Raw genomic sequence first — 12,435 nt, 5'->3', positions numbered from 1 at the left:
CATTAATGTGGCCACAGTTAAGAAAATAGCTCCAAAGAGCATCTGAAAAGGTACTCCCAAATTTTCAGCTCCTAAAGAGTGTCAAGCCTGGTATACAGTAGAATTAAAGGTGCCACCTTTGAGCTGCATCACCTGAAAAGCTTTAGAAGCCCACTTATAAAATATTTAGACCTCCCTAGTTAGTAAATTTCTAACTGCACAATAGTTTCTTTAAAGAAATATGCACTGATGTTTAGTAATTAAATTTTTTACTAGATGTAAACTATTGAGGTACTTTGATTTTGTCACTTTGCCTTCAGTCTCACTTTCTTGTTCAAGTGAAGAGCTGACCTTTTCCACACAGTACTGAACCAAATTAATACTTCATAATATGCTAATTCTGTCTTATGAAGGCTCTCAATTACTACTTAAAAAAAAAAAAAAACAACTTGTTTGTATCATGTCATTAGAAGAGCTATAACTCTCATTTTATAATCTAAGAAGACAACTAAAAGACTGAATGTTCAGGTCTCAGATACTGAGATTCAATTATGGGTCAAGGTTCTAGAAACTTTTTGACTTGTGGTGGCATGTTACTAAGAAAAAAAGTAGCAAACAGACATAGAAAGTTTAGAGAGCCTATGAAAGAAATAGATTGTTAAAAGTGTTTACTGAAACGCTATTTGCAAATGTTTTTATTTGATGTTTGCAAGTTAAAGGTTAACAGGAAAGAAAGAAAATGGGAGGCAAAGCTATGTGGAGGCAACTCTTGAAAATCTGTCACTTTTGTTTCTGGGTTTTTGTTGTTATTTTGCTTTGTTTTACATCCACTGTTCTTTTGTCCCAGGAATCTTCTGTATTCTGTGCCCAACACTCTAAAATGAAAAAGGAAAAATATACATACTCCAAAGAAACTCATGCCAAAGAAACTCAAGACTCTAAGCCATTAAATCTGAAGTTTTTCATGTCATGATGGCATGGATGCAGTTGACATTTTATTAATAAAAAGCATAATTTTCTTGATAAAATATGTAAATGAATGTTGATGTGGTAATATTTTGACTGAAGTAAACACTGGGAAAGTGGAATTTGAGAACGCATAAGAAAAGCTGTGGTAAATGTCATGTCTCTAGATCACCCTATATATTCTTACGTCCGCATGCTTTTTTTTTTTTTTTTTTTTTTGCAAATGTTCAATTGTAACGATATTGTACAAGGTGGTTGAAGGAAATCTTTTCATAGTGGCTTTGACAGTTGCTCAGCCATCAGAGCACTTTATGTTTGAATTTTGCAAAATTAATCATTGAATGCAGTTAGCATTGGTCTCTTCAGATATAAGCAAGGTCTTTATAATTCAACGCAGATCTTAACAAGACTTTTTTTGTACTGTTTATGATTCTAGATGAATAAGAATATTTTGTTGTGTGAGACACTAAGATAATACATTAAGGAGCTTTTTGTTCTTTTATTAATCTATTTTAAAAATGACTTATCTTTCCTTAGCATAATGAAAATGCCTACATAAGAATCATGTCAGGTCAACTAATGGTTATAAATACTCATAATTCCACAAATCATTCAAAAAGTCTTTTCCAAACTCACTGTGTTATTATTTGGCAGGATGAATTCATTGTCCAAAGTTATATTTAAACATGAGATTGTCTATTCCAATATTTATCAATCAATTCTAGTGAGGATAGGAGAAAAGCAAGTCTGAGATTAAACATTTTTAAAGAATTCTCTAATTATTATAAAAAGTTGTATGTTCTTACATATGCTGAGTGTAGAAAGAAACAATATGACCGAAAAAATTGGAAGTAGCCTTTTCTTCTTATATGCTGATTCTCAAGTGTTTATGGAGAAAATAACACAGTCTGTCAAATAATGTTTTGTTAAAAATGATATTGCACAGTCAAATCGTGGATGATAAATCTGTGAGGAATCTTGGAGATCACCCAATCTAAATCTTCCATTAAAAATAACAGGCTTTTATTGCTAATTATCATTAACTATGATAATTGGCATATTTAAGTTTAGAAAATTAGAACTCAAATCTCCTGGTACTAATTGCAATGCACTTTTCATTATACCATACTCCCAGTTTCAATTTAAATTTAAAACAAGTGTTTGAGTCAGGTGATGGAAGCATAGACAGGGCAGAAGATATGTCTGCCTGTTTTACAAACTTCCCTTTGATATCTCCAGCTAAAATCCACTTGATGTAAATTGAGTGCTCTGTAACTTTCCAGGATTATGTCATTATCACAATTTATTATTCACCAGTCAACTTCCCATATACCTTTGGGCTACTCCAGCTTCTAAACTAATCAGAGTGGGACCAAAAGTTTTAGCACCTCCAAAAAGTAAAGATGACAATTATATCCTGTGAGTTTCTACTTTAGTTCCCTGTTTAACACTGTAGTAATTCTCTGTAAACATTGCAGTTCTCTTTGAAATCACTCTGCCCTAATCCACAAATTTAGTGCTTTTTATTTTAGTATTACATTTGAACAATTTAGTAGCCTTTTATTTTCATGGATGCTTGTCTTGCTAATGCAGTGCATTAAGCAGTTCCTTCTTTTCTCCTCAGATCCCTCAAATCACAGGATTCACTTGTAGAATTAGAAATGCTTCACTTCCCCTTGCGAAGTAGTTGCCACGATTACATATGGTAAACAAAATGAGTAAATCGACATTTTGGTGTTGTTCTTTAATTACATTCATTCTGGAGCTAGCCAAACAAATCATCGTTTTGGAACATATTGTAGACAACATATATCTATAAACAGGGGAGGGGGTGGCTGGCATTAAAGTACAATATGACATCAACAATCCTAAAAAGATTGATCCAAAAAAGTCTGTTGAAGAGAGAGTTCAGTTCTAACTAATGATTGAAATCACTATTTAAGCTCTTTTTAAAAACTGAACTTAAGGTCTCCTTTATCAGATAAATAAAAAATGCTTTAATTAGAAGCAAAATCCATTTCTCTGGCTCAGTCGGTAAAGAATCCACCTGTGATACAGGAGACCCAGGTTCAATCCCTGGGTTGAGAAGATCCCCTGGAGAAGGAAATGGTAACCCACCCAGTATTCTTGCCTGAAAAATTCAATGGACAGAGGAGCCTGGTTGACTAAAGTACACGTGGTCTCAAGAGTTGGACATGACTTAGCGACTAAACCACCACCACTTTTCTGAAATCTTACTTATATTGTTACTAGTTCCAAGTGGAAATAGGACAGTCTGCATTCCCAGATATCATAGTGAGCTGCCTATATTTTTCACTTTCTTTATTGAAGAAACTAATCCCTATCCAATGAATTAGAAACTGCAATTTATTCTTCAAGAGTGGTTAGGTACCAATTTATGTTTGAAAGTAGTAGAGTATAGGAGTTTAGAAAAATGTGGTCTCTGTAATTAGACCTCCTGTGATTGTTTCTTGGAGTCTAATACATTCTATCTTTATCTCAGGCAAAATAGTTCAACTTCTCTGGACCTTCCACTTTGAGTTGTTGATAGGATTAAAAGAAACAAAGAATGTAAATTTCTTAGAATAGTGCCTGGCCGCTGGAAAGCACTCAATCATTAATAGCTATTGTTATTCCAGGTTTGAAATCCGGTAATTTTTTTTTTTTTTAACAAAGAACAAGTCAGAAGTAGTAGACAAAACACAATTCTAATCCTTTAAGAACTTTCTTTCCTCACATTGCAGATTCTAGGATATATTTTATGGCACCTTCAGTTTTTACTAGACTAGTAACATTTGTTACTAGTCTATAGCAGCTATTAACTGAATATGGCTCAAAAAACAGATCTTGCCCACTGTTTGTTCCCATAAATAAAGCTTTATTGGAGCCCAGTGATACCCATTTATTTCCATATTATGTGTGGCTGCTTTTGCTCTACAATTGCAGCATTGAATAGTTTCATTAAAGACAATCTGGTCCACAAAGCTGAAAATATTTATTATCTGTCCCTTTACAGAAAGAGTTTGCTTAACCTTAGTTATAGCAGTAGTTAAATATAGGTTTAATTATAGTAGTTAAATATAGGAAGATAAGTGAGTTCTAAGAATAGGTTTTGCTCGGAATAACCTCTGGCGATTTAATGCTAAAAGAAGACAGATTTATGTTGAAAATGGTTCATAATAAGTAAATTTTCCAACAGTCCACACTTATTCCTATTACAGTTTTATTGAATCATAATTTATATACCATAAAATTCAGCATTTTAAGTGTAAGATTCAATAATATATTCCTATAGGTATATATGGAGTTGTACAATCATTGCTACAAATTCAGTTTTCAAGCATGTTTATTACTCTAAAAATTTCCCTATACATGTCTTCAGTCAATTCCTATTTTCACTCACAGCCTCAAGCAACTATTTATCTCCTTTCTATCTCTTTAAATTTGCCTTTTACTGACAGTTCCTATAAATGGAATCATATTTTGGCTTTATATCTGGCTTATTTCACTTAGGATACTGTTTTTAAAGTCCACTCATGTAGATGCATGATCAGTTTTTGTTCTTTTTGATTTCTGTACACTGTTTCATCATATGAGTGTGCAATGTTTTGTTTATCCATTCACCAGTGATAGACACATGGTTTGTTTTCAGTTTGGGGCTTTTAGAAACCTGGCATGCTGCAGTCCATGGGGCTGCAAAGAGTTGGAACAACAATAACAACAATGAATAATGTTGCTGCTATGAACATTCATTAAGAAGTCCTTATGTTAACAACAGATATTTTAATTTATATTTCATAGATACCCAGGAGTGGAATTACTCATCATCTGATAAGTGTATGCTTAAATTCTTAAGAAATTGACAAGCTGTTTTCCGAAGTTATCATGCCATACTACATTCTTGCAAGTGGCTGGGGTTCTAGTTTCTTCATATCCCCACAAGCATTTATTTTCTTTCTATTTTAACCATTCTAGTGGATGTAAAATAGTATCTCGTTGTTTTAATTTTCATTTTTCTAATAACAATGAATAGCATTTCATATGCCTAAGAGTCACTTATATGTTGTCTTCGGTGAAACATTTATTCAAATCCTTTGCTCATTATTTAACTGGATTTTTTTGGTCTTTTTTGTTAGAATTGTTAGGGTTCTATACATTCTAGATACAGATTGTTTGTCAGATATCTAAGCTTATTTTTAACAACTCATTGCTTCAGATCAGAGGCAAACCAAAATAGCATTAATCCTGACCGCTGATTGCCAGAGTCCTGCTCCAGCTGGTCCAGGGGTCCCCAAGGGATGAACGGCGTTGGCGAAAGGAAAAGAAAGGAGACACAGAGTTTTTTGATGTCCCAAGGACCATAATCTTTATTGCTTTAGTCTCTATTTATATAGCACATGATCTTCTACGTAATGATTCTTACAATATTTTTCCATTCAGATCAACATCCCCTAATTCTAAGATGTGTTAAAAGTTTTTTCTTAGTCTCTTTTCACATTTTGGTTACATGTCTACCCCGAAACCTATTTTTATTTTACTAGAACTTAGTCTATGAATCATATCATTCCATCTACTTTTTCTGTACAGCCTGCTACTACAGCGAATACAGCGTCTTGCTTCAGTGAGTAAGTACTATAGCGGTGGCTAAGGGTAAAAGTTTCTCGTAGTACAGCTATTGTCAGCGGTGGCTTGTTTACCATCTCCCCACATAATACAAGACTATTTCTGGCAGGGGCAAGTCTTTTGCAGTTTACCTAGAAACTATTTACAATACAATTCATATATATATATTTTTTTCCATTTATGCTTAGATTCTGAGGGGAAAAGGCAATTGGCTTAGTTTCTGTAATTTTCCCTGATACATGACCCAAGTTTTCCAGTCATCAATAACCATCTCCTCATGAGGCCAGGTCACAATAGGCTTAGGGCTTGTTTTACAAATGATCATGGCCTTATTCCCTGGCTGAGTGTTAGGGACCCACCAGCCAGGGGCCTCAGTAGGTTTAATCATTTTTGGAATGTTTTTCTGGGGCAAGGGGTCATTTTTCTATTTCCTGGACTCTCATGACCTCATCATGGAAGCCCCTACAACTCCAGCCATCAAAGAATGAAACAGAGTTAGCCACAACAAAAGCATAGAAACAGGAAGAAGTGAAGGTTCCGATCCAGGAGAGAAACCGCTTTGCAGTTTCTTCTTGAGTGGTGCCGTGACTTTGTCATCTGGCAGTAGCTCCCAACAGTTTATCAGATATCTAAGCTTATTTTTAACAACTCATTGCTTCATTTTAACAACTCATTCCAGATCAGAGGCAAACCAAAATAGCATTAATCCTGACCTCTGATAAATTTTAATGCCTTGGAGTAAACACAGTGTAGACTTTGGAGTCAGACAGTCCTGGGTTCATGTTTTATCCCTGCTGTCACCAACTGGGTAGAGCCTGGCTGGACTGAGGCTCAAAGTTTTCATTTCTTTCTCTAAAAATAGGGTTCATAGTACAAACTTCATATGAAAAATGAATGAATGAGTTTAGGTCAGCAATTTTCTTTGAAGTGAATAAATGAAAACCAGTTCATGCCTGCTAATACTTATATTCTCTTTGGGAGAGACGTATTTAAATAGAGAATGACATTTTGTGATAAGTGCTACTTTAAGGTATTGGCATAGGGAGTGAGAAATTTGACTGCACGACACAGAATGGTCAGGAAATTCTTGGAGGATATGGTACTAGGTTGTGTCAAATATCAGATAGAAGTAAGCCAGGAAGAGTGAGCTTTCAAGGTTGAAACCAGTGTATTTTTTAAAATATCCCCTTTGTGTTTGACCACCAAATATTATTGGTGTTAACCACCAAATATTATTAAGGAAGCTTCAAAACAGTCTAGTTGTGCATGAGTTTTGTATTAGACTCATAGCAAAATGAAAATGTGGTATTTAAGTAAGTCCTTTAGAAAAGATTTATAATGACAGTTCTTAGAGAATGTTTGTCTTCCATTTATGGACAAAGAAGTGTCACTTATGTTGATGCCATCACGGCAAAAGAGAGCTAAATTTATGAATCTTGTTGGTCAGTTGCAATTAGACTCCCAAAATATTTGATAATAAGGTTCAGAATCATTTCTAAAGGATTTAGAAATATGTGCTGGAAGTGTTAGTTTGTAATTACATATAAAAAAGAATCCAGAATAAGCCAATGCCCACTTTTTTTCAGTGCAATGATATAGTGCTACCAAAAAAAAAAATCAGCAAAGAAGCGATAACCTGTTACTTTTGACTACTTGAAAGTTGGGAGACTTTGGAAAGTATATTAGCTTTTTTCATGCCACCTGATGACCACCAAATATTATTAATGAAATTTCAAAACAGTCTAGTTGTGTGTTAGTTTTGTATTAGATTGATAGCAAAATGAAAGTGTGATATTTAAGATGCCGGGGAACATGCTTGATGTCATTCAATGCCCTTTTCTTATTCTGTACATTTATTAAGAGCCTGTCTTCAAAGTATCTCTCAGATGGGCTTAATGTCAAGAAGATGAGGACTAATATTACACGAAATAAGAATAAAAGGATGGAGGGAATTCAAGGCCCTGGAGAGGCTGAGAAAAAGGAGGATATTAAAAGTCAGAACATAGACAGGTCATCTAGGGAATGGAATGTTAGCACTGGTTTTCTTCTAATTGTGATCTTTCTGAAAGTCCCAGAAGCAACTCATACCACAATCTGCCTTACTTTGCCTCAGGATAATCTGAAGCTTATGTATAAACAAATAAGTTCATCCGTGGAAGTCACAGACAGTGTGAAATGTATAGTTATGTTCAAGGGGGATTTATTATCAATCACTGAAAAACACACATACACACAAAATGATTGTAACACTAATGTTTAAAAAGACAAAAACTGTTCATTGTGGATTAGAAAAAGAGTTTCAAATAAGTTTCCTTCAAAAGTTCTTCATACCCTCCTTAGCACTAAGCAGTGGAATATCAGCACTATCTACCTGAAGCAATTTTCAAATAAGCCAAGAATCTTTGCATGAACTAGGAAAAGAGATGCAATAGAGAATAAGATGGAGAAGGAAATGGCAACCCACTCCAGTACTCTTGCCTGAAGAATCCCATGGACAGAGGAGCCTGGTAGGCTACAATCCATGGGGTCACAATGAGTTGGACATGACTGAGTGACTAACACACATGCGCGCACACACACACACACACACACACACAAACACACACACACACAGAAATAAGAATCAAAAATAAGACAAAGGAAAAACAAATAGTAGAGGAAAACAAAACAAAACAAAAAAGGCGTTAGTTGGGGAGAAAATATCTGTAAAGGTCTGGAGAGATTGAGATTCCAACTTCCTGTATAACATAAATCACAGTTTTGACAATTATCAGTTTAATTTGGTCTTGAATAGAAGTACATTTTCCTTTCACTTGTGTCCAGGGATCAAATGAACTAGATAATTTCTAGAGTTTCCATTTGGGGTATTCAGACACATTTAGATTCAAGTGCATGAGCCATATTACAGAAAAAGAAAATAATTAGTAGGAAAGCCTGTATTTGAACCATAAAGGATGAATAAGTTTATGAGATAAATCAAAACAGCTACTTAATAGGTGATTTTCAAGAAAGGGGAGGCATAATAAATGGACTATTTGTCTTTCAAAGTCCAGTTCAAAGGCTTTCTCTTGATATCCTGATGGGAATTAACCATCATTTTCCTTCACTTTCATTTTCCCTCTATTATAGCAATTATTTCATGTTAATGTTATTATTATTAACATGCTATGTTTATGACATTTTAATTTTAATGTCACTGAGGATAAGACTTAGGTCTGACTGAATTTTGTTTCTTCTGTCCTCTGATTTCTACACATATATCCATCTTTCACCCAGAATACAGGGCCTGATGGTATGCAGATATTAGCAAATTAGACTCTGAGACTCAGTTTAATTTGGTCTTGAATAGAAGCATTCAATAGAGAGAGACTCAATATTCAGAACTTGACTCACAGCATGAAGTCTGATCTTAGGCAATGACTCAAGCTTTGTAGTTCTGCTGCTTGTTCTATGAAACGGGATAAGAATTTCAATTTAACATGTTTCTATAGGTTGAAATGAGACATTTTTCTTGCCCCTGTTGATTGGGATAGATAAACAACTTGAACTCTCTTAAGTAAAAGTAAGTGGAGATGGAGAGGGTAAGCTGCATTAAGGGAACTGTAACTGCGGAAGTTCACAGATCAAAGAGAAAAATGCGTGGTCAGGGAAGCCTCCAGAATCTTCAGGTACTGAGCTGGCCAGTTCCTTCGAGTTTTTTCATATCTTTTGGAAACATCTGAATGAACTTTTTGGCCAACCCAGTATTTCTGAGCTCATTTCCAGCAGAATTGTCTCTTTGCACTCCTAATTTCTGGATTTTTAAAAAAGTTAGCTCTATTTCTCCAGTGTTTGAATGTGTCAGGAGAAGGGCTCCCTAAAGAAGAAAGAATCTATCTTTCCTTCAAGGTCTAGCAGAAAAATCCCAGAAAGGATTTGGACATCTCACTTTCTGTCATGCACTCACTTTTTACTATCATCAGAGAATTACCAGAGAGATTCTTGGCAGAAAAAAGACAATAACTACCAAATGCACTCCACACTAAGTGCTTAACACAATGCTTACACATAACACATGCTTACAAAATATCTCAAATATATATGTATATGTGTATATATATATATATATATATATATACTTTTAATGAAGAACTAATGAATTCTAGATAAAGAATGATTCTGTACAGTAGCTTGATCATTAAGAATCTGTTACATGAGTATGTGTTTGTGGCCACTGAATGAAAAAAGTAATCATCTGGATTATTATAATGTCCATCTTCCCTGTATCAGTAAATTGCAACATCTAACCAAAACATAGGAGATTTGCAATTGATTTCTTTCCAGCCTAGGTAATGACCAATCCACAGATCTCAATTTCCATAGATACAATCCTCAACTAAGCCACTGTCGTCGTTCAATAGATTGCTGAAAGGAGCTTCCAAATAAATTCTTTGCTTCTACTTTTGTCCTTCTTAGGGGCTATTTTCTCTAAATAACCAAAATAACTTTTTATGAAAAAACAGATATACATAATCGATCTTCCAATTAAAGTGAGTATCTCCTCATGGCAGTAAGAACATAGTCCACACCCTTATCCATGCTTAATATCCCTTTTCCATCTGACATTTACCTCCCATGGCACCTTCATCACATACTACTCATGTTCCTGCACCACTGACCTCATTTATGTCAATCAAGAATCAAACTTTCTACTAGCTCAGGATGTTAAAACTATTTTCTTATCCAGACGGTTCTTCTTCCAGACCTTTGTATGGCTGACTCCTTTGTAGTAGATCTCTAATGAAATGCATCAACATAACCAAGAGCCTTCTCTAGTATCCTTGGCTAATGCAGTGGACCTTCACCTCATCGCGCATTTCCACAAAGCAGAATATAAACTTCACGCAGGCAAGAATCAGAGCTTTCTTGTTCATGGCTTTATTCCTAGGTCCTAACCTATAGGAAGACCTTAATAATAACATGCTGGTGTTAGACAAAGTATGATTCAAGTAGAAAGCTAAAAAAAAAAAATTAACAGCTCAAAATCCACATGATATTTGTACTTGAGATTAAGACAGAGTCTCTGTAAAAGCTTTGTTAAAAACCTGGACACTTAGCTAAAGATAACAAAGTATATTGTCCTTTGTATCCTATTTAGATATGGGTGGTGTTATGGGCCAGATGAGTAAGTGGTCATCTAACAAGGTCCTGAGGGAATGGAACCCAATATAGGTATTTTTGAAGAGAAGAAGAGAAATTAATGTCAGATAGATATAGGAACCTGTTTGGACTACTTATCACAGGATTTGTACAGCAAGGAAATAGCATAAAGTAAAAGACCACTAGGCTCTTGAGAAAAGGGTAGCAGACTACCTAAGGCAATGTTGCTTCTTTAATTTTCAAAAATTCAACTAGAATAACACCATGCCCTGAGTTAGCAGACAAGATAGAGGCAATCGGGAACTTTGTGGTGACCCCGGGAAAAACTCCTCTCATCACTAAGTTTTGTTTTTTTTCTCTGTGAAGAGAGTTGGCTTAAAGAGATGGAGAGGCTTTCCTGTTCTACAGTTACAGAAGACTATAGATCTCCCCCCACAAGCATTCCTCCAATGCAAATTAAGGGAGCCTTGGAGGCCTTCCTTAAAATCTGTAAGGGGAGGCTACCAAGAAAATGTGTATCAATTGCTAAGGCATCCTCTCCAAGGTACAGACTAGGATAGATGTCATAGTAACCACCATGGGACTGTCCTACTTGTTTGTCAGCTCAGGAAGGGATAAATGGGGAATGTTAAGATGAAACTAGTGTGATGTGTGTGCTTGTCTTTTGTCCCTAAGTTTTCTTTCTTTCTTTTTTTTTTTTTTGTATCTTATCAACAATATAGCCTCCTTTGAAAATTAACAAAAAGGAAAGGCAATTTTATTTGTTAGCACTGATGAGGCTCCCAAGAATCTCAGTTAGAACTGAGGCTACAAAGTCTTTGTCTTGTTCGTAGCAGGTGTTACAAGCTTAATGTGGGTTACAGATTCTAACTCAGGCCTAAAAAGACCAAAAAAAAGAAAAAAAAAGAAACAAGTTACATGCATGTGTGCTAAGTCACTTAGCTAAGTTGTGTCTGACTCTTGGCAATCCAGTGGACTGTAGCCCTCCAGGCTACATATCCATGGGATTTCCCAGGAAAGAATACTGGAGTGGGTTGTCATGACCTCCTCCGGGGGAGCTCCCTGACCCAGGGATCAAACACCTGTCTTTTAGGTCTCCCGCATCAACAGGTGGGTTCTTTACCACTACCGCCTCCTGGGAAGCCCAAGAAGTTACATACTTGATTAATTTCTTTCCTCTGATACACAATGAGTACACCAAAGTGGTGACCACTTTTCCTGGTAATCCCTGATATACCTCAGCATTTAGAACAGGATTTATCCATCAAGGATTTCAGGTTAGATTCAGTACCCAGCAACTGAATCTGATAAGGAAAAAGAGGATTGTCTCTTTGAAGGACAATTCCACAAAAAGAAATCTTCTGTTGCATTTATTGTGGGATAAAATGGAACTTGCTATTGGAAACAGGTCCTCACGATGAGTATTGACCACAAAGCTTTTGATTATACTAGGAATGGGCACTGACAATTCCATCATTATTGAAAATATTCCCTCTTTGCCATCTGTAATGCAAAAAGGAACTGAAGTATGAAAAGGCAGGGGAAATAGCCTTATTCTAATACAATATTCAAAGCACTCTCTCTGCTTTCAGTCTTCTGTGTCCATTCCCCAAAACAAATTCGAGAAAGTAGATATGTAATGTTTCAGTGTGCAGAAGTTTAGAAATCAAAAAAGAAAAAAGCTCGTCTTTGCTATTGATTAGATAGAGATCCCAACTTTTTCTTTGT

At 35.4% G+C, this 12,435-nt stretch overlaps 1 protein-coding gene across 2 annotated transcripts in view; it reads left to right on the top strand.

Annotated features, from left to right (window-relative positions):
* The window catches only part of LOC145520799 (uncharacterized), a 260,433-nt gene that overhangs the window by 2,325 nt on the left and 245,673 nt on the right, over positions 1-12,435 (top strand). Inside the window, exon 2 of one of the 2 annotated variants that reach the window (XR_014064832.1) lies at positions 827-1,464. The exons of the other annotated variant lie outside the window; for it this stretch is intronic. The gene's annotated coding sequence lies outside the window, so the exon portion shown is untranslated. Of the gene's footprint in view, positions 1-826; positions 1,465-12,435 lie in introns of those variants that run through there. 2 annotated transcript variants of the gene reach the window in all.

This window comes from Giraffa tippelskirchi, chromosome 9 (assembly GCF_054371585.1).
Source record: "Giraffa tippelskirchi isolate mGirTip1 chromosome 9, T2T-mGirTip1v1.2.pri, whole genome shotgun sequence".
Lineage (NCBI taxonomy): Eukaryota > Metazoa > Chordata > Mammalia > Artiodactyla > Giraffidae > Giraffa > Giraffa tippelskirchi.
This window is presented reverse-complemented; position numbering and strand designations above follow the sequence as displayed.